This window comes from Bubalus kerabau, chromosome 14, assembly GCF_029407905.1.
Source record: "Bubalus kerabau isolate K-KA32 ecotype Philippines breed swamp buffalo chromosome 14, PCC_UOA_SB_1v2, whole genome shotgun sequence".
NCBI lineage: Eukaryota > Metazoa > Chordata > Mammalia > Artiodactyla > Bovidae > Bubalus > Bubalus kerabau.
The window spans coordinates 8,471,429-8,490,785 of record NC_073637.1 but is presented as its reverse complement, the minus strand read 5'-3'; the positions used below and the strand labels follow the sequence as shown (position 1 = coordinate 8,490,785).

Sequence of the window (19,357 nt, the reverse complement as noted above, 5' to 3'; positions counted from 1 at the left end):
TATTTTGATTTAGCAACATAAAATTCAAAATTTTGAAAGTAAGTACATTTTACTTATAATGATTCAGTTATGTTATAATTGAAATTATGACCACTGTTCCTGTGACTTAGTTCTCTCATCTGAAAAAAAGAAAAAGGTTAAAATAATGAAACTTCCTTCTCAGGGTGGTGAGAAACTTAATGGCATATTACACATAATTGATTTAGAACAGTACCTGGTATATGTTAAACAGTCAATAAACATTAGCTACTATTTTTAATTTTTAGAATGAGCAAAATTATCAAATCTTCATTTTGCTTTTCAAAATCTTATTATCATAAACATATTCAGTAATTTCATTGAATAGATATTTATTAATTACCTGCATGGATTCCTCTGTGTATTTTAGATCAGTGATGAAGACAGGAAAAATCTCTAGAGCTAATGTTCTAGCATGGACTGTATAAGTGCTAGTAACCTTATAAGATGTGTCTTGTCTTTCCTCTCTACCTTTTGAATAAAGAGAAGATCTACAACAGAAGTCGGTAAACCATAGCCAGTTGTCCATAACTGACTTACTGCTTTTTAAAAACATGTTCATTTACTTATTTGTTTATTTATTTGGCTGAACTGGGTCTTAGTTGTGGCATGTGAGATCTAGTTTTCCAACCACGAATCAAATCCAGGCTCCCTGAATTGGGAGTGTGGAATCTTAGCCACTGGACGACCACAGAAGTCCCCCGCTGCTTATTTTTGTAAATTTCGTTTTGCTGGAACACAGCCAAATACATTCATTTATGCATTGTCTATGGCCATGCTTATGCTACAATGGCAGAGTTAAATAGTTGTGACAGAGACCAGGTGACCTGCAAGCTGAAAAGATTTACTATCTAGTTTTTACAGGAAAAGTTTGCCAACCTCTGGTCTTAGGAGACATGTATGGAAACAGATTGGAGGAGGACTTCCTTCCCATCCCATCTCACCCCTGGCCTCTCACCTTAGACTACCTCTTGAGTGAGAAACATACTTGTGTTCATGTAAAGCTCCTGAGAATCTTGAGGTTGTTTGTTATAATAGTTCAGTTCAGTTCAGTTCAGTTGCTCAGTCAGGTCCGACTCTTTGCAACCCCATGAATCGCAGCACGCCAGGCCTCCCTGTCCATCACCAACTCCCAGAGTTCACTCAGACTCACATCTATTGAGTTGGTGATGCCATCCAGCCATCTCATCCTCTGTCGTTCCCTTCTCCTCCTGCCCCCAATCCCTCCCAGCATCAGAGTCCTTTCCAATGAGTCAACTCTTCGCATGAGGTTACAATAGTTAGCCTATCTTTATGGATTTAAAGTGTCTCACTTTCTAAGTGATTTGCCAGTTTTAACAAGGAAAGTGAAAGTGAAAGTTGCTCAGTCATGTCCGACTCTTTGTGAGCCCACAAGACTATACAGTCCATGGAATTCTCCAGGCCAGAATAATGGAGTGGGAAGCCTTTCACTTCTCCAGGGGATCTTCCCAACCCAGGGATCAAACCCAGGTCTCCTGCATTGCAGGTGGATTCTTTACCAGCTGAGCTACCAGGGAAACCCAAGAATACTGGAGTGGGTAGCCTGTCTCTTCTCCAGGGGAATCTTCCTGACCCAGGAATCAAACCAGGGTCTCCTGCCTTGCAGGCGGATTCTTTACCAGCTGAGCTACCAGGGAATCCCAATTTTAACAATGGCTACTTTTAACTCTACAGTATTCATATAAATCTCTTGTGAACTGCCCGTTGAGTTTGCAGATTTCCTCTTATTTTTTTCAAGTGATGTATAGTTGATATACAATATTGTATTGGCTTCCGGTGTATAGCAAAAGTGATTTAGTTATGCATACACATGTCTATTCTGTTTCAGATTCCTTTCCATTTTAGGTTATTACAAGATATTTAATGTAGTTACCTGTGCTATACAGTAAACCCTTGTTTTTTAGCTACAGATTTTATCCTTTTGCTTGACAACTGTCTCTGTTATTAATAGATCATCGTTTGTCAATGGGTATCCTATTCTTTTGAGTAGTTCCCTAACATCACTTTTTTTAAGCTCACAGAATTCTGTATCTTTGTAAGAATTACAATTTAATTTTGCAAACAGTTTCCTTTTGAGATGCCTGCCAGGCATGGGATAATCAACAAGAACCCAGAGCTGATGGTAGGAATAGAGCCGCGTGTTGTGACAAGAACTGTTTTCTTTTAAACAGTTGATAATGATTATTTCTGTAAGATCGTTGGGCTTCTCTATTCAGCTTTGTAACTGTGGAGAATAGCTATCAAGTTCTCAGAGGAGGCTCTGTCTTGTCTGAGTATGAAGGTCAATGGGAAGGTCGAGAGGAGGGAGCAGGGGATTTCTGCTGGGAGAGCTGAGGAATGATGGACTGAGCACAAGGCATGTGGCCTGGGGGTTAGAGCGTGAACATCAGTGTCCCGGGGAGGGGTGGGGTCGGGTACGGGTGGGTGTATGTAGCAGATGTCACTGATGTGCGCCTGGGCAAGTACTTCTAAGACATAGGATAGATCGTAGAAGCATTAAGTGCATACACGGGCATGGCCATGAGTTAGGGGGGTGAGGGAAGAGCAGCAAGGTTGCAAAGGGCTTGAGTGATCTTCAGTGAGTTTTATTGACTTTTTTTTTTTTTTTTTTTTTTAAGCAGTGGGCTACTGGTTTTCAGGAGTTGGTGAAGGACAGGGAAGCCTGGTGTGCTGCAGTCTATGGGGTTGCAAAGAGTGAGACACGACTGAGCCACTGAACTGAACTGAACTGGTTTTAAACTGCAAACCTGTCATTTCAGAGTCCGTATCTCTGCTCTGTCCTCCATTTTTCTCCCCCTAAGAAGTTATTCATAGGCTAAGGGATTTCCAAGACTCCGTAGATCCCACCGCTGCGGCAAAGGACAGGATGCCAGAGGGCTTTGAAACGGAGGAGTGGCCTGAGGATGTCTGGGTGTCAGCAAGACCATGCCGGTGTCGTGAGGCTGGACTGTAGGGAGGAGCAGGGAGCCTTCAGGAGAACTGCGTCCATGTTTGCTGGAACTGCATTCACAGCTGAGAAAGATACAGCTCCCTTGTAAACATATGTGGGTTGAAAAAAGGCCACAGCCGTTTTAGGAGTAGGTGGAACCCCTGTTGTGTATCTCATATGAAGAGCAAGAGCCCTGCGTCCCTGTTGGCTAATTATCAAGATCATCAAAATGAAAGTGCAAGGGAGTCTTGGGGTCCTCATTTAGAGGTAGGAGCATTTGGTTGAAAGGAGGAATGTCTGCCCCCTTGGTGGGAGAATAAATATCTGAGCTGACTATTGGCTGTAAAGAGTAGAGTATGAGCACAGCAATGGCCTTGCCAGTTCAACCAGCTTCTAGGAACTAGGCAAAGCTCAAGGCTGAACAAACCAGGAGCTCAGTATCCTACATGACTGTCTGTACAAAAACTGTTAACATGTTGACTTCTTCACTGTTGAGACATACCAATTTCAGACTCATACAGCCTGAGACTCCAGTCAAGATAAAGTATAGAAGAAATGAAATGGAAGCACTAACCATTGACATATCCATTTGAGACTAGCTAGACTATTCTTGGCTTCCCGGGTGCCTAAGTGGTAAAGAACCTGTCTGCAAATGCAAGAGACACAGGTTCAATCCCTGGGTTGGGAAGATCCCCTGGAGCAGGAAGTGACAACCCACTCCAGTATTCTTGCCTGGAGAATCCCATAGACAGAGGAGCCAGGCAGGCTATGGTCCATGCGGTCACAAATTTTCGGACATGACTTAGTGACTGAGCACATATACTGCTATTATTTCATTAGCTGCCATTTATTTAGCTCTCACTAAGGACCTGGTGTTTTGCTTATGCTGCCTTTAGCTCTTACAGGTGCCCTGCTTGGTTTAATTGGTTCAGTCCCCAGACATTCTCCAAGCTTTGGTTCACATGCCACTTTCTCCATGAAGCTTTCCATGACCACACTTCTCTTCTTCTCCCTCAGTAGCTACTTTTTAGTCCCTGCTTCTAAAGACTTTCTCTAAGCATCTCTCATCACACTTATCACTTTGCTTAAGATTTCTGTGTATATTATTCTGTTACTACTTCTTCTTTGAGACTTTGTTGATAGAAGAATCTATGTTTAACTCATCCTTTCTTTTTTTTTTAATGTATTTATTTGGCCACACAGGGTGTTAGTTGCTGCTTGAGGAATCTTCCATCTTCATTGCAGCATATGAGATCTAATTCCCTGGCCAGGCATCAAACCCAGCTTCTGCATTGGAAGCACAGAGTCTTAGCCACTGGACTACCAGGGAAGTGCTTACCTCATCCTTTCTTTATCTGCATTCTTTTTGAAACACCTATTATATATTTTTTTTTTCAAGGAAATTGATGAGTACTGGAAGTACAAAGTGAATAAGGCCTGGTGTCTTTGTGGAGTTAGTTTCCATTATTATGGAAGAAGGGCTTCCTTGGTGGCTCAAACGGTAAAGCTGACATGTATACATAATTTCTGTGTGCACAGACTGATCTCAGGTGGTTTGGGCTGGACATGGTAGGACAAGGTGGTAAATAGGCAAAGGTTTGATGATATTACGGTCAATGCCATGTTTGTGTTTGGGCTGCAGGTTGCACTTTGGATGGCATATAGTGTAGGTAGGGGGAGTGATGGGCAATGAGTCTGGAAAGGTAGTTTGAAAGTCATGGGTTATGCGGCACAGTACAGGTCCTCAAATATCTGTTGACTGTCTTGCTGTCACTCACAACACAGCATCTCTTTTGAAGCCCTTTGATACCTCCTGTGTGATATTTCAACTCCACACTGTGTGGAGTGTAGGGAGAGAATAAGAAAATAAGGTTTAGAAGACCTGGGTCTGGGATTTGACTTTTGAGTCCTCTTTTGGCCTCTTCTGCTTTGTTCCAACCCAAAAAATCTCCTTGAAGTCAGCGAAAAGTTGGGTTCTTGGCACGACATTAAGTTCAGGCCCTTAGACATTCTATTTTTAATAGACAGGCATGACTGAGTTTTTTTGTAAATGAAAAGAATCAATAAGGCTTTGATATGAAGACTTTGCTTTTCATTTTTTCCTTTTTTTTGGTTAGGAGTGAAAGTCACTCTGTACCAAAGAAAAATGATGTCCACAGATGAAATATGTTTTCCCTGATGTTTTTTGATCAACTCAATGCATACCAAGTGCTTTCAAGGACTCAGGATCCTGCTGAAGCCGGGGCAGGACTGTGAAAACTGAATTTATACATCTCTTGGCCTTTTTGGTGGACTCTGATCATTTTAACATGTCTATTGAAAGTTAACATTTTCAAGGTTTATTAAATTCAGAAATAGAGCTCACCAGATAAATGGAGACTCTCATCTGGAGGGCACGAACTCTTTCCCCAGTCCTGGTCCCTGCCAATTATTACACATATTTGGTGCCAACCCTGATTCATCATGTCACTTCTTGAAAAACTTTGATAACTTTCCATTGTCGGCAGGACAAAACCTAGATTACTTCATGTGTGGCTTCATCGCTAAGTCGTGTCCAACTCTTTGCAACCCATGGACTGTAGCCCTACAGGCTCCTCTGTCCATGGGATTCTCCAGGCAAGAATATTGGAGTGGGTTGCCATTTCCTCATTCAGGGGATGTTCCCAACCCAGGGATCAAACCCGAGTTTCTTCTGTCTCCTGCATTGGCAGGCAGATTCTTTACGACTAGCATCACCTGGGAAGCTAAGACTGCTGAAGTCGAAGGAGGCTGAAAGACTTCACTGCCATAATGAGGTAAGAATTGACTCTAGTCATTATTAAAAATGTCCAGGGAATTTGTTGTTTTATTTTTCGAAGAGACATTGAAATCAACATGTAAGGACAGATTGGTTTAGTGGAAATCATCCTGTGTTAGCCACAAAGACAGGGATTTTGTGTGAGTTTTGTATGGTCAGTGTATGTTGAATGAGTGAATGAACTATTTTTATTTTTACTTATTTATTGACCATACCATGTGGCTTGTGGGATCTCAGTTTCCCAACCAGGATTTGAACCTGGGCCATGACAGTGAAAGCCTGGAATCCTAACCACCAGTTAAGTGGTTAGGGCCACCAATGAACTCCCTGAATGGACTGTTTTTAAACTGGAATTCACAAGTCTGGGAATCATGTTTATTTCCATCACTAATTTATTATAGTATTTATTATCACCTTGACTAAGTGGAATAAAGTTCTAGGATGACAGTTTTCTCTTTAGTAAAATGAGATGGTCAGACACCATATGATTCTAATTCTCAGACTCTATGAAATAATGGGTGATACTGTATTAATAAAACTTACAAATATTGGATCTGAAAAGCTCAGAAATCATACTTGATTATTTAGAATAACTCCTTTGAATAGGCTGATGACTTGAGGATACTTCCAATGAACTCCAAGAAAAGATTATCCAACTTCCAGCTTAAGGGGAGAGGGTGTAAATTCTCCCCATTCAGAAGGGTTTTATTCTGTCAAGGAAAGGCAGTTCTTATATTTTCAAATTTCTTTCCACCAACGTCTTCTCTTCAGCCTCTTCATATGTTTAAGTCTCTGCATCGTTAGTATTTCTAATGTTTATTTATTTACTTGGCTCCTCTGGCACGTGGAATCTTCCATCTTAATTGTCACATGTGGGAGGTGGAATCTAGTTCCCTGACCAGGGATTGAACCCAGGCCCCCTGTGTTGGGAGCACAGAGTCTTAGCCTCTGCATCTCTAAAACAGATGATTTATATAAGCCCACGTTTCTTCTACTTACCCCTCTTTCGCGTGTCTGTCTCTATCAGCCGTTCTTTTCTCGTCCTCACCTAATGTGCCCTGTACAACCTGGGATGTTCAGACTCTGGCCCTCACTGCTCCACTGCCATGGCGTATCCCAAGGGCTCCAACACGGGCTTCCTTGGTAATTCCAATGGACCCTTCTAGACTTCTTCCTGGCAATCATTAGTGTTATGATGAAACCTTTTTTCTAAAATGAAAGTTTGGAAGACACAAAGCTTAAAGTCATTTTCATTCCTGGACCTGGGTGAGTGGACTTGGGAAGGCAAGGGAATGGGATGAGAAGAGTCATAGGTCAAGTAAATGGTCATGTACTTACTCATGGGTTAGGTGATGGATGCTCTTTACCTATTAGGTAGGTAGGATTTTATCTAAATCCTATGAAATAATAGAAGGCATGGGTCATAGGTATGGGGCTTCCCTGGTTGCTCAGATGGTAAAGCATCTGTCTGCAATGAGGGAGGCCTGGGTTCGATCCCTGGGTCAGGAAGATCCTCTGGAGAAGGAAATGGCAACCCACCCCAGTACTCTTGCCTGGAAAATTCCATGGATGGAGGAGCCTGGTGGGCTACAGTCCGTGGGGTTGCAAAGAGTTGGATGTGACTGAGCGACTTCACTTCACTGGGCCATGGATGATCACGTTTCTTGAGCCAAGAATTATGACTTTTGTGTGCTTTAGTTCCATAAAGTAAACAACACAAGACTAAAATTTTGATTTACATCTTCCTGTAACCTCCATGACAGTGTGTTTTATTTTCTCCTGATTCACATAAGGATAGTGCTACAATTTAGAAGGGGGTAAGGAATCACAATAATATGTGGGGTATTTCAGAAGGAAAACATCTATTCCTTCCTTCCTTCGTCTTCCTCCTCCTCCCTTTATTCTCCTCTTCCTTCCTCTTCTTCTCTCTCTTTTATCTATCTATCCACCCATCCATCAAGCCAACAGATGCCATTCTGCCTGTTACTCCAATGGATTTGGAACTGTTTCTAAACTGCCACACCTGTGTCTTTGCAGTCCCCAGAGTCTTGCCTTTGTGGTAGCTACAGAAGTGTCTGTTATACACCAAGTATGGAGATTTAACCGTTTTCTCTCTAAATAGGGCATTAGGAATGATGTTGTTCATCCCACATATTTCACAGATGAGAAAACTGAGGTCCAGACAATGTCATGAACCTACTTGTGCTTGCCTAAGGAATTAAGGGCAGCTCTTGAAAGGGCTTCCCTGGGGGCTCAGTGGTAAAGGGTCCACCTGCCAAGGCAGGAGACACAGGCTCTGTCCCTGGGTTGGGAAGATCCCCTGGAGAAGGAAATGGTAACCCACTCTGGTATCTTTTCCTGGGAAATCCCATGCCCGGAGAAGCCTGGTGGGCTACGTGGCATTACAAAAAGGTAGATACGACTGAGTGACTAAACCACCACAGCAGCTTGGAAGCAGCGTTCACTTCTGTAGCCCAGCAATTTTCCAACATGGATGCACACTGTACTCTCATAAGGAGCTTTTAAAACACACTTGTGCTGGGGCCTCTCTGCCAGGTAATATGATTTCATTGGTCTGGAGTGGGACTTGAGGACGTGTTTTTAATGAGTGTCCCAGGTGACTCAGCTGTATGCAGCTACTGACTCTGTGTCCCACGTTTTCCCTGCTAGGCTCCCGTGGGTTGGATTATCCACGGATGTAACTCACATTCAGGGTAGTGTTGTTTCAGGCTCTGATGTGAGTCCCCAGCGTGGAGTCACCCCAGCTTCCTGTGACAGGGCAGGAACCTGGGAGGTGATGGGTTCCTGAAGGTCCAGGCAGAAAAGAGTGGATTTGACAGATCCAAGACGAGAAGCTGGATTCTCTGTTGCACATCAGAGTGTTTTGAAGAACGTAACTCACTCCTGACCTTTATGCTGTGCTCTGGTTAATTTAAAAAGAGAAATTCTTCATAAATCTTCTGTGCTGCCATTAAGTGAACTTCCTGTGATGAGAAACTCTAAAGATTCTACTGCTTCGAGAATAAACCAAGTCAGGTTCCCCCCTCCCTCCCTCCCTCCCTCGTTCCGTTCCTTTCTTCCATCCATCCATCCTTACAACCTCGTTGTTGTTTAGCCAATAAGTCATATCCAGCTCTTTACAACCCCATGGACTGTAGCCCACCAGGCTCCTCTGTCCCTGGGATTTCCATTCCTTCCAGTGTTTCATCAATCAGCCATTAATTGAGTGCCTAGTATATATTGGCATGTTTCTCAGATACAAACAGTGGTTACTGAAGAGAGCAGTGGCTACAGAGAGCTGAAAAAAAAAAGCATAGTTCTTACCTCCAGAAGCTCTTGAACTTGAGTAAATCGGGAGCACTTCTGTGGGAATGTCTTTCCAGAGAACACAGAAGTGGTCGGGCAGCCTGGGCCTGATTTCAAAGTGGGTCTTTATTTATGTATTCGCATAATCATATATTTTTGTAAAATGCACACAGGACTTTTCTGTACTATTCTTAAAGTAATTTCTCAAATCGTATAAGCTTTTGGTTTGGCAAAGTGTCAACCCTGCCTGTTCCCAGGCTTCCTGTTCCCACGGGCACTTGAATATCCCCTGCGCACACTCTGCTGCAGGAGGCCCTCTGACAGGTGATACAGACACTGGGGCGCACACACTGCTGGGTTGGTGGGGCCAGAGAAGACAGGCTGGGGAATTTTTCTTACTGTGTTCCCATCTTGGGAACCACCACATCACTTAGTATTTGGAGTATTCTGGGAAGTAAAGACACCTAGGCAGTTTTGTTAAAACCTGAGTCTCTGAATTTACTTCATCCACATTCAAGAAAACATTTTTATTTTTCCTTTTGGCATGAAACTGTGGAAAATTCTTAAAGAGATGGAAATGCCTGACCTGCCTCCTGAGAAACCTGTATGCAGGTCAAGAAGCAACAGTTAGAACCAGGCATGGAACAACAGGCTGGTTCCAAATTGGGAATACAGTATGTCAAGGCTGTGTATTGCCACCCTGCTTATTTAACTTACACGCAGAGTATATCATGAGAAATGTTGGGCTGGATGAAGCACAAGCTGCAATCAAGATTGCCAGGAGAAATATCAGTAACCTCAGCTACGCAGATGATACCACACTAATGGCTGAAAGCAAAGAGGAACCAAAGAGCCTCTTGATGAAGGTGAATGAGGAGAGTGAAAAAGCTGGCTTAAAACTCAGCATTCAGAAAACTAAGATCATGGCTTCCAGTCTCATTGGCTGCTGCTGCTGCTGCTAAGTTGCTTCAGTCGTGTCCAACTCTGTGTGACCCCATAGGCGGCAGCCCATCAGGCTCCACCGTCCCTGGGATTCTCCAGGCAAGAACACTGGAGTGGGTTGCCATTTCCTTCTCTAAGGCATGAAAGTGAAAAGTGAAAGTGAAGTTGCTCAGTCATGTCTGACTCTTAGCGACCCCCCGGACTGCAGCCTACCAGGCTCCTCCACAAGAGACTTTATTTTCTTGGTGTCCAAAAATCACCGCAGACAGTGACTGCAGCCATGAACTTAAAAGACTTGCTCCTTGGAAGAAAAACTATGACAAACCTAGATAGCATATTAAAAAGCAAAGGCATCATTTTGTTGATAAAGGTCTATGTAGTCAAAGTTATGGTTTTTCTAGCAGTTGTATACGGATGTGAGAGCTGTACCATGAAGAAGGCTATGTGCTGAAGAATTGATGCTTTTGAACTGTGGTGTTGGACAAGACTCTTGGGAATCCCTTGGACTGCAAGGAGATCAAACCAGTCAATCCTAGAGGAAATCAGTCCTGAATATTCATTGGAAAGACTGATGCTGAAGCTGAAGTTCCAATACTTTGGCCACCTGATGTGAAGAACTGACTCATTGGAAAAGACCCTGATGCTGGGAAAGATTGAGGGCAGGAGAAGAAGATGATAGAGGATGAGATGGTTGGATGATATCATTGATTCAACGGACATGAGTTGGAGCAAACTCCAGGAGACAGTGAGGGACAGGAAAGCCTGGTGTGCTATAATCCATGGGGTTGCAAAGAGTTCAACACGACTGAGTGACTGAACAACAAAAAAGTGTTTCTTTATTTGGCCACGTTGGCTCTTAGTTGTGTCATGGGGGATCTTGTAGCTGGGGCATGTGGATATGGTTCCCTGACCAGGGATTGAACCTGGACCCCCTGCACTGGGAACTTGAGTCTTAGCCCCTGGGGAAGCCCCTAGAGCACATTTTAAAGTGCCTCTTCATCTCCTTCTGTATCCATGATGCACAGAATAAATATTTATCTTTTAACAAACACAGAATTTCCCCTCCCCCTATTCTTGGTGCACTCAGCCGTACTAATGGGAAGAAGAAATTTGACAAGGGCCCGCCGCTTGAAAGAAGTAAACAGAGTACAAAACAGCACATGTGCAGGTACTTGGTGCTGAATTTGAAATCACTCAGGGGCCCCTTCGCCCCAGTTTCCAGAGAGGTTAAAACCATTTGCCGAAAGGGGCAGAGCTGGGACCAGAAAGCAAGTCTCCCGTGGCCTGGATGTGGGCTCCTCTCTAGCCTTCCACGCTGGGACTGTTGAGTCGGCGGGAAATTAAACCCCAGCTGCTCTCAGGCATGTCCTCGCACGGTTAAATCCACAGTTCCGCGGAGACTCCTGCTACCTGGGTCGTTCTACCCTGAATAATGTCTAATTATATATTTCCATGGTTACTCTCAGAGATCATAATGAGTCCCACAGCCCCGAAAACATCACAAGGACTTTAGGAAGCCTGTCGGAGAGAGTGCAAAACAAAACCACACAATTACCATATTCAAGTAAATAATCAGAGGCGAAATTGGCTACAGAGGCACATTATCTCTCACTAATTATCATCCTAAATGATGAGAGACTCAGAATGGATGGTCCTCTCCCCACCCCTGTGCTGTTCCTCTTCCCAAGTCCAGTAACTAAGGGCCTAATTATTTGCACTTAATAATTCAGGCCCATCTCCTTGGCATGGCTTCCACGCGCTGCTGTAAATGGGGGCCACGCTTCTCACAAAAAGTGCAGTTGTTAAAAATAAAACCCTCGATTTCCCTACCTCCCCTTCCCACTCTGCAGCATGAAGAATGGCTATAATTAAGACCAGCCTGATTAGCAGTCAGATCTCAGAGTCTGTCCCTCCCCAGGCCCGGCAAAGGTACCCCTCTGCCTTGAGGTCTGGAGTGGACATCACATCAGAGCAGCCAGATCAGACCGCACTGCAGGCTCAGCGGGACTTTATTGCCACATCCCCTGTCATGTATTTGCAAAGGGGGTTCATCATGTACGAAGGGGGTTCCATGTACTAAGTACTTCCTCAAGTGTAAGATAGCCTTCTCACAAGATTCTGAGTTGCTGGTGTGTCCGTACTAACCCACGTCAGTGGTGTCCAACTCTTTGCAACCCTATGGACTATAACCCACCAGGCTCCTCTGTCCATGGGATTTTCTAGGCAAGCATACTGGAGTGGGTTTCCCTCCTCCAGGGTATCTCCCTGACCCAGGGATTGAACCACATTTCTCATGTTTCCTACCACTAGCACCACCTGGGAAGCCCTGAGTTGCTCATATTTACACACAAATAAAAAAATGGTTTGTTTCACTTGGTCACTGATTCTGGGTCTTGCTTATTAATAAATGGCTACCCACTCCAGTATTCTTGCCATGGGAAGTCCCATGGACAGAGGAGCCTGGCAGACTACAGTTCGTGGGGTTGTAAGGAGTTGGACATGACTTAGTGTCTAAACAACAGCACAAGAGTACAGAGTCTCAAATCATTGCGTCACTGCATTGGCAAGGATCTTTGTGATCCCTCTCACAGGTCCAGAGATAGTGTCTACAGATAAAACTTCACGGTGCCCCCAACTCAAAGGTCTCATCGACTCAATCATCGTATTTTAGTTGTACAAACTGAAAGTTGACAGACATATTGAAATATTCAATCCGTCACATTATGATCTCGTATTCCTTGATCATTGAGAAAGACAAATTGTGTCCGAGGCATGTAAAAGGATGATTCTGCCATTCGGAACACAGCCTGACTCTCTCCTTCTTGGTGACTTATAATATTGGATATGCTCTAAGATTCTCAAATGGTAGGAAAAAAAAAAAAAGGATAACTTTGGTTTTAACTTTGATAAATAAAACCTAAGCTCTTTCTGAGGTATTTGTTGTTGAGTCATTCAGTCGTGTCTGACTCTTTTGTGACCCCATGGACTGTAGCCCTCCAGGCTCCTCTGTCCATGGGATTTCCCAGGCAAGAATACTGGAGTGGGTTGTCATTTCCTTCTCCAGGGGATCTTCCCTACCCAGGGATTGAACCTGCGTCTCTTGAATGGCAGGTGGATTCTTTACCACTGAGCCACCTGAGAAGCTCTGAGGTATGGGAAACAGTAAAAGAAAATGTCTTCCTGCACAAATTCCTTTTAATAAATATAAAACTGACAAAAAAAAATATAGCACAGGGTCTGGCAATGACACTTAAAAATGTTTACAGTGTTACATTTTATGCTATGTCAAAATTTTTAACGTCTATTTCATCACAGTAAAAAGGAAATAAAGCATGGTTTCTCTCATAAAAAAATAGAGCACGAGGTTAGCCTGTGTCATGGGGTGAGCATCTTGCCAGGAAGTGGCTTCACAGAGACACATCCAAAATAAAATCTCCATTCCAAGAGCTCACAACCAATCAGGGGAGATGGATTGAAAAGCAATCAGGGTGTGGTGAGATCACGGCTGTAAGAACCAAGCAGCTTCTGCTGTGGGCCAGATAAGGGTAACATTCATGAACACAGCAGAATAAATGTGCTTTCCTAGATCCACCTGTGGCCTTCGCAGGGAAAAGACACAATTGTGATCAGTGAAGACTCATGGGGGGATGAACCATGAGACACCAAGGATTCTCAAGGCATTTCACATTCCATCCTGCATCTCAGCCACTTTCTCCGTGTCCATCTTTGGGCACTTCCTGATCTCCACATTTCCCTAATGTGATGAACCTTCATGCTTCTGCCCTTGGTTCTTCCACTGACATCTCCCTGTTCCTAGCCTATGTCTGGAAATCTGACCCATCTTCTGAGGCCTGTGGGACGCAGCATGGTTGTCACCAAAGGGACAGAGATTTTTGAGATGAGTCCTGGCTTCAGCATTGGCTCTGCCAGTGACCTGCTGTGGGCACATTGTTTATTCCCCACCTCCCCAGCTCAGCTTTCTCGTGGATGAAGACAGGAATCCTGATCCCCACTTCAAAGAGCTGTTGAGGGATTAAATGTAGGGGACTCACAGGATGAGGTGCATGTTGGGTTCTTCATACTTGCTACTTCCTTACCCCTGCCTTTGTGGAATCAAGTCTCACAAATTAGATTAAGGAAACCTACCTGCAGCTCCACTGCTACCAACAAGAAGATATTAACCATCTCCTGTTGTCCTAAGCCCCAAGTCAGCAGCTGCCCAAAGGCAGGATAATGGACCTGGGAGTCCATTAAGGTGCTGACCGTCCAGGTGTGGAGATAAGACCCATCACATACGTGAAACAAACCAGCCTGGAATTGTGTTATAGTGTTCACCTGAGTGCTTCCTAGGTGGCTCAGTGGTAAAGAATCTGCCTGCTGGTACAGGAGATGCAGGAGACTTGGGCTCAATCCCTGGGTCAAGAAGATGTCCTGGAGAAGGAAAAGGCAAAGCACTTCAATATTCTTGGTTGGGAAATCTCATGGAGAGAGGAGTCTAGGGGGCTGCAGTCCATGGGGTCACAAAGAGTCGGATATGGCTTAGCAACTGAGCGTACATGCACATTTGCTTGAGCAGCTTGGGAGCAGAGGAATTAATTTTTGAATGTCCAGAGACTAGTGTGGTGCCTTGTACTGAATGAAAGCATGAATGATGGAATTGAATGAATAAATGGATACTCAGTATTTTGGCAGCCTGCACAACTAGTCCAAAGTATGTGCTTAGTAAATGATGATTACATGTTGGAATTAGTGAAGGAATAGTTTACATTACATCTACCAGGCAGTTTATTATTTAAAGGGATGTGCAGTCCAGGGGGTCGCTAAGAGTCGGACACGACTGAGCAACTTCACTTTCACCTTTCACTTTCATGCATTGGAGAAGGAAATGACAACCCACTCCAGTGTTCTTGCCTGGAGAATCCCAGGGATGGGGGAGCCTGGTGGGCTGCCGTCTATGGGGTCGCACAGAGTCAGACACAACTGAAGCGACTTAGCAGCAGCAGCAGCAGCAGCAGCCGGATATTTGGGACCAGATAGAACTGGGTTTTGTCTTAGATCTGACCACCAGTTACTCTCTGTATGATCTTCAGGAAGCCAGATATTGATAACAACCCCAAGACTTGGAAAAGCAGAGGTCATAAAAGGACAGCTCTCTCTCTCTGTCTCTTTCTCTGTGTGTGTGTGTGTGTGTCTGTGTGTGTGTATGTGTGCTTGCATGCTCAGTTGCTCAGTTGTGTCCAACTCTTTGTGACCCTATGGACTGTGGCTGGCCTGGCATCTCTGTCCATGGGATTCTTCAGGCAAGAATACTAGATTGGGTTGCCATTTCCTCCTCCAGGGGATCTTCCTGACCTAGGGATCGAACCTGAGTCTCTCACATTGGCAGGCAGATTCTTTACCATTGCTTCACCTGGGAAGCCCTTCTCTCCTCTATCTGCATATAAATAACTCAGAATGGGTTTCTGGTATGCCACAGTCCCTTCTGTCCATATCGTTGTATTCTCCACCTGTAGCTTAGACGCTTAAGTCAATTCATGTGGCCTTCGTGGAGGAGGCCATGCTTGAATTGGGTTTCAGAGGATGAGTAGGAGTTGAAAGTGAAAGTGAAAGTGGCTCAGTCCTGTCCGACTCTTTGCAACCCCATGGACTCTATAGTCCATGGAATTCTCCAGGCCAGAATACCGAAAGGGTGGCCTTTCCCTTCTCCAAGGGCTCTTTCCAACCCAGGTATCGAACCCAGGTCTTCCGCCTTGCAGACGGATTCTTTACCAGCTGAGCCACAAGGGAAGCCCGGGTAGGAGTTGACTAGAAGGTAATAGGGGAGAGGGAACTATGGTTCAGAAGCCCTGGCTCATTCAAGAAGTATGTGTGCTGATAAAATGAAGGTTGAGCTGGTGTTGGGAGGATGGGTTGAAGACACAGGGATAGTTGGTGATGCGGGCAGAGATGTCAGTGAAGCTGGAGCATGAATGGTCTTATAAGATGCTCTAGGAGGCCCTGATTCAGATCAGAGAAAATAAAATTATTTAATGACACCTTGTTGTGTTCCAGGCAGTGTCCTTGTCACCAGGCAATGATGGATGAGGAAAACGCAGTCTCCACAGTCCCACAGGTAACAGACAGACAGGAACAGAGGCTTTCAGCGTAACTCAGTGGACGGTAACTCGCCAGAAAGGTAAGTCTGGGCACCTGGAAAGTGCAGTAAATTCTCAGCACTAAACTGTGATGTAGCACAGTTATAATCACCACCTCACAGATGGAGAAACCAAGCTTTGCTGGACTCCCAAGCTTGTTCCATTGCACAAAAGATGGCAGACACCATGCCAGCAACAATGGCTGTGTTTCAAGCTGGGCTTTGAGAGAGGAATCTATCTTATTGGCTTCAAGGCCACAGAGAGAGCTTCAAATTCGCCCCTCCAATCACCCAAGCCATTGGGGAAGGGGGCGAGGGGGGTGTCCTGGGCGGTGTCCTGCAGCGCCCAGACCTGGGTACCTTTCTACCTTCCATTTCCCTCTGCCCCCTGACATGCTGCCAAGCAGTTGCCTAGCAACCTCTCCAGCCAGACTGAGCATCCCGGCATAAATTGCTGTTCTGCACCAGGAGAGATTTCTCCCTCCCATCTCTCCTGCGTTTTAAGCAAAGAGACATCCTAAAATAGGGCATTTTTTTTCCTCTTCTTTTTTTTTTTTTTTTTTTGACAGACAACTTCTGTGTAAATGTTGAAATCTGTGTTGTCTGTCAGGAGCAGTCAATCTGAAAACTTTGGTGAAGAGAATATATTTAGTAACAGGTGACAAAGAGAGGAAGACATTGAGATGTCAATTATTCTGGTGAGTTAATGCCAAAGCTGGGTATTTAAATCAAGTGGTTGAGGGAAATGAAAAGGGGAAAGAGATGGGCCCAGTGCAGATCCGTGTGTTTTAAATGGCGCTGAGATGGTTTTGCTGAACCCCGTCTGTCGCTAAGGACGTCTGAGGTGTTCTAACCACGTGTCTCCATTCATTTGCTCTTCCTCTCGTGTCTTTAAGATGTGGCAGAACAGACTATGAGAGCCCACTTTCCATATTGCCTGTGTAGTGAGTTAAACAGTGCTCCCCCCCCGCCCCAAAAGATCCACCTAAGACTTTGTTGTTCAGTTGCTCAGTCGTGTCTGAATCTTTGTGACCCCATGGACTGCAGCACGCCAGACTTCCCTGTCCTTCACCATTGCTCAAACTCTTGTCCGTTGAGTCGGTGATGCCATCCAACCATCTCAACCTCTGTCATCCCCTTCTCCTCCTGCCTTCAATCTTTCCCAGCGTCAGGGTCTTTTCCAATGAGTCAATGCTAAGCCCTAGCCTCCCAGTAACTGTGACTGTGATCTTATTTGAAAAAAAGGTCTTTGCAAATGTTATTAAGTTAGGAATCTGGAGATAAGAGCTTTCTAGGTTTAGGGTGACCCAAAGTCCAGTGACTGGATCCTAGGAGGCGCTAGAGGTAGAGAATCTATGTGCCAATGCAGGAGATGCAAGAGACTCCTGTTTGATCCCTGGTTTGGGAAGATCCCTTGGACTGGGGATGGAAATCCACTCCAGTATTCTTGCCTGGGAAACCCTGTGGACAGAGGAGCCTGGCGGGCTACAGTGCAGAGTCGCCATGAGTTGGACACTACTGAATGGGCATTCGTGCAAAGTCCAGTGACGTGGTGTGTAACACGAGAAAGGTAGAGGGAAGTTTGGGATGTAGAGACACAATGGAGAGAGACCAGGAGGAGAGTGGAGGCAGTGACTCGAGATGTGTGTGTGCAGGGCCTGAAATGCCGAGAATCGCCAGGAGCCGCCAGAAACCAGGAGATTGTTATGGCATGAGATGGTGGATTTCATGTCATATTGATTTAGGCTATGGACTTCCTGAGTATCTGGTTAAACATCAAGAAAGCTGAGCACAGAATTGATGCTTTTGAACTGTGGTGTTGGAGAAGACTCTTGAGAGTCCCTTGGACTGCAAGGAGATCCAACCAGTCCATTCTAAAGGAGATCAGTCCTGGGTGTTCTTTGGAAGGACTGATGCTAAAGATGAAACTCCAATACTTTGGCCACCTCATGTGAAGAGTTGACTCATTGGAAAAGACTCTGATGCTGGGAGGGATTGGGGGCAGGAGGAGAAGGGGACGACAGAGGATGAGATGGCTGGATGGCATCACCGACTCGATGGACATGAGTTTGGGTGAACTCCGGGTGTTGGTGATGGACAGGGAGGCCTGGGGTGCTGCGATTCATGGGGTTGCAAAGAGTTGGACATGACTGAGTGACTGAACTGAATTGAATTGAACTGATGGGTGTGTCTGTGAGAGTGTTTCTTAGAGAAGTGACTCAGAAAAGCATATGGCCTTCCCCAGTGTGGGTGGGCCCTGGCCAGTCCACGGAGGGTCTGCAGAGAACAAAAGGCAGAAGGAAGGGAGATTTACTCCTTCTGCCTGACTGTGGGAACCTGACAGTGGCTTTCTCCTGCCCTGGAACAGAGACTTATTCCCCCTGGTTCTCGGGCCTTTGGACTAGGATTGACTGATATCACTGGCTTTCTTGGGCCTCCAGCTTGCAGATGGGAGAGTGTAGAACTTCTCAGCCTCCATAATCACCTGAGACAATTCTTCATAATAAGTCTATTTATGTTATACTTAGAATGGCCTCCCTGGTGGTCCAAGGCTGAAGAATCTGCCTGCTAATTCAGGAGACTCAGGTTCCATCCCTGGGTCGGGGAGATCCCCTGGAGAAGGGAATGGCTGCCTGCTGCCCTGTCGTGAACACCTGGTTCACTGTAGCAGCTTGACAGCCCTGACTCCTTTCTCCACACCAAGCCAGTGTACCCCCGGTCCTGCTATTCTCAACTTCGAAGCTGACCAGATCCCCCTTGAAACTCTACATCACTTCCTCCTCAGTCATGAACCCTTCAAACTCTTTAGTGTCCCTGTCTTTCTTGATCATCCGTTTCTTAATTTTTCTATTTATTTTTATGATTAATTAAAATCATTTAATTATACTCCTACAGTGTACCAGTGTTTGTGCTTAGCCCTGGGAATACACAGACAAACAAACCGAGCTTGTGCCGGAGCTGGAGGAAGGACACAGAGAGCGATCGAATCCCAACAGAGAGAAGTGAGGGGTGAGAGGTGGTGGTGTTTCGAGAGCGACCAATGGGAGGGTGAAAGTGAGAGTCGCTCAGTCGTGTCCGACTCTTTGTGACCCCATGGACTATACAGACCATGGAATTCTCCAGGCCAGAATACTGGAGTGGGTAGCCTTTCCCTTCTCCAGGGCATCTTCCTGACCCAGGGATCGAACCCAGGTTTCACGCTTTGCAGGAG

At 45.1% G+C, this 19,357-nt stretch overlaps 1 long non-coding RNA gene across 1 annotated transcript in view; it reads left to right on the top strand.

Moving 5' to 3' along the window:
• LOC129627178 (uncharacterized) overlaps nucleotides 1-19,129 on the top strand; it is a 40,546-nt gene extending 21,417 nt beyond the window's left edge. Inside the window, exons 2-5 of the long non-coding RNA XR_008702458.1 lie at nucleotides 5,680-5,763; nucleotides 16,065-16,188; nucleotides 16,716-16,844; nucleotides 19,042-19,129. This is a non-coding gene — a long non-coding RNA (uncharacterized LOC129627178). The remainder of the gene's footprint in view (nucleotides 1-5,679; nucleotides 5,764-16,064; nucleotides 16,189-16,715; nucleotides 16,845-19,041) is intronic.
• The last annotated feature ends 228 nt before the right edge of the window (nucleotides 19,130-19,357 follow it).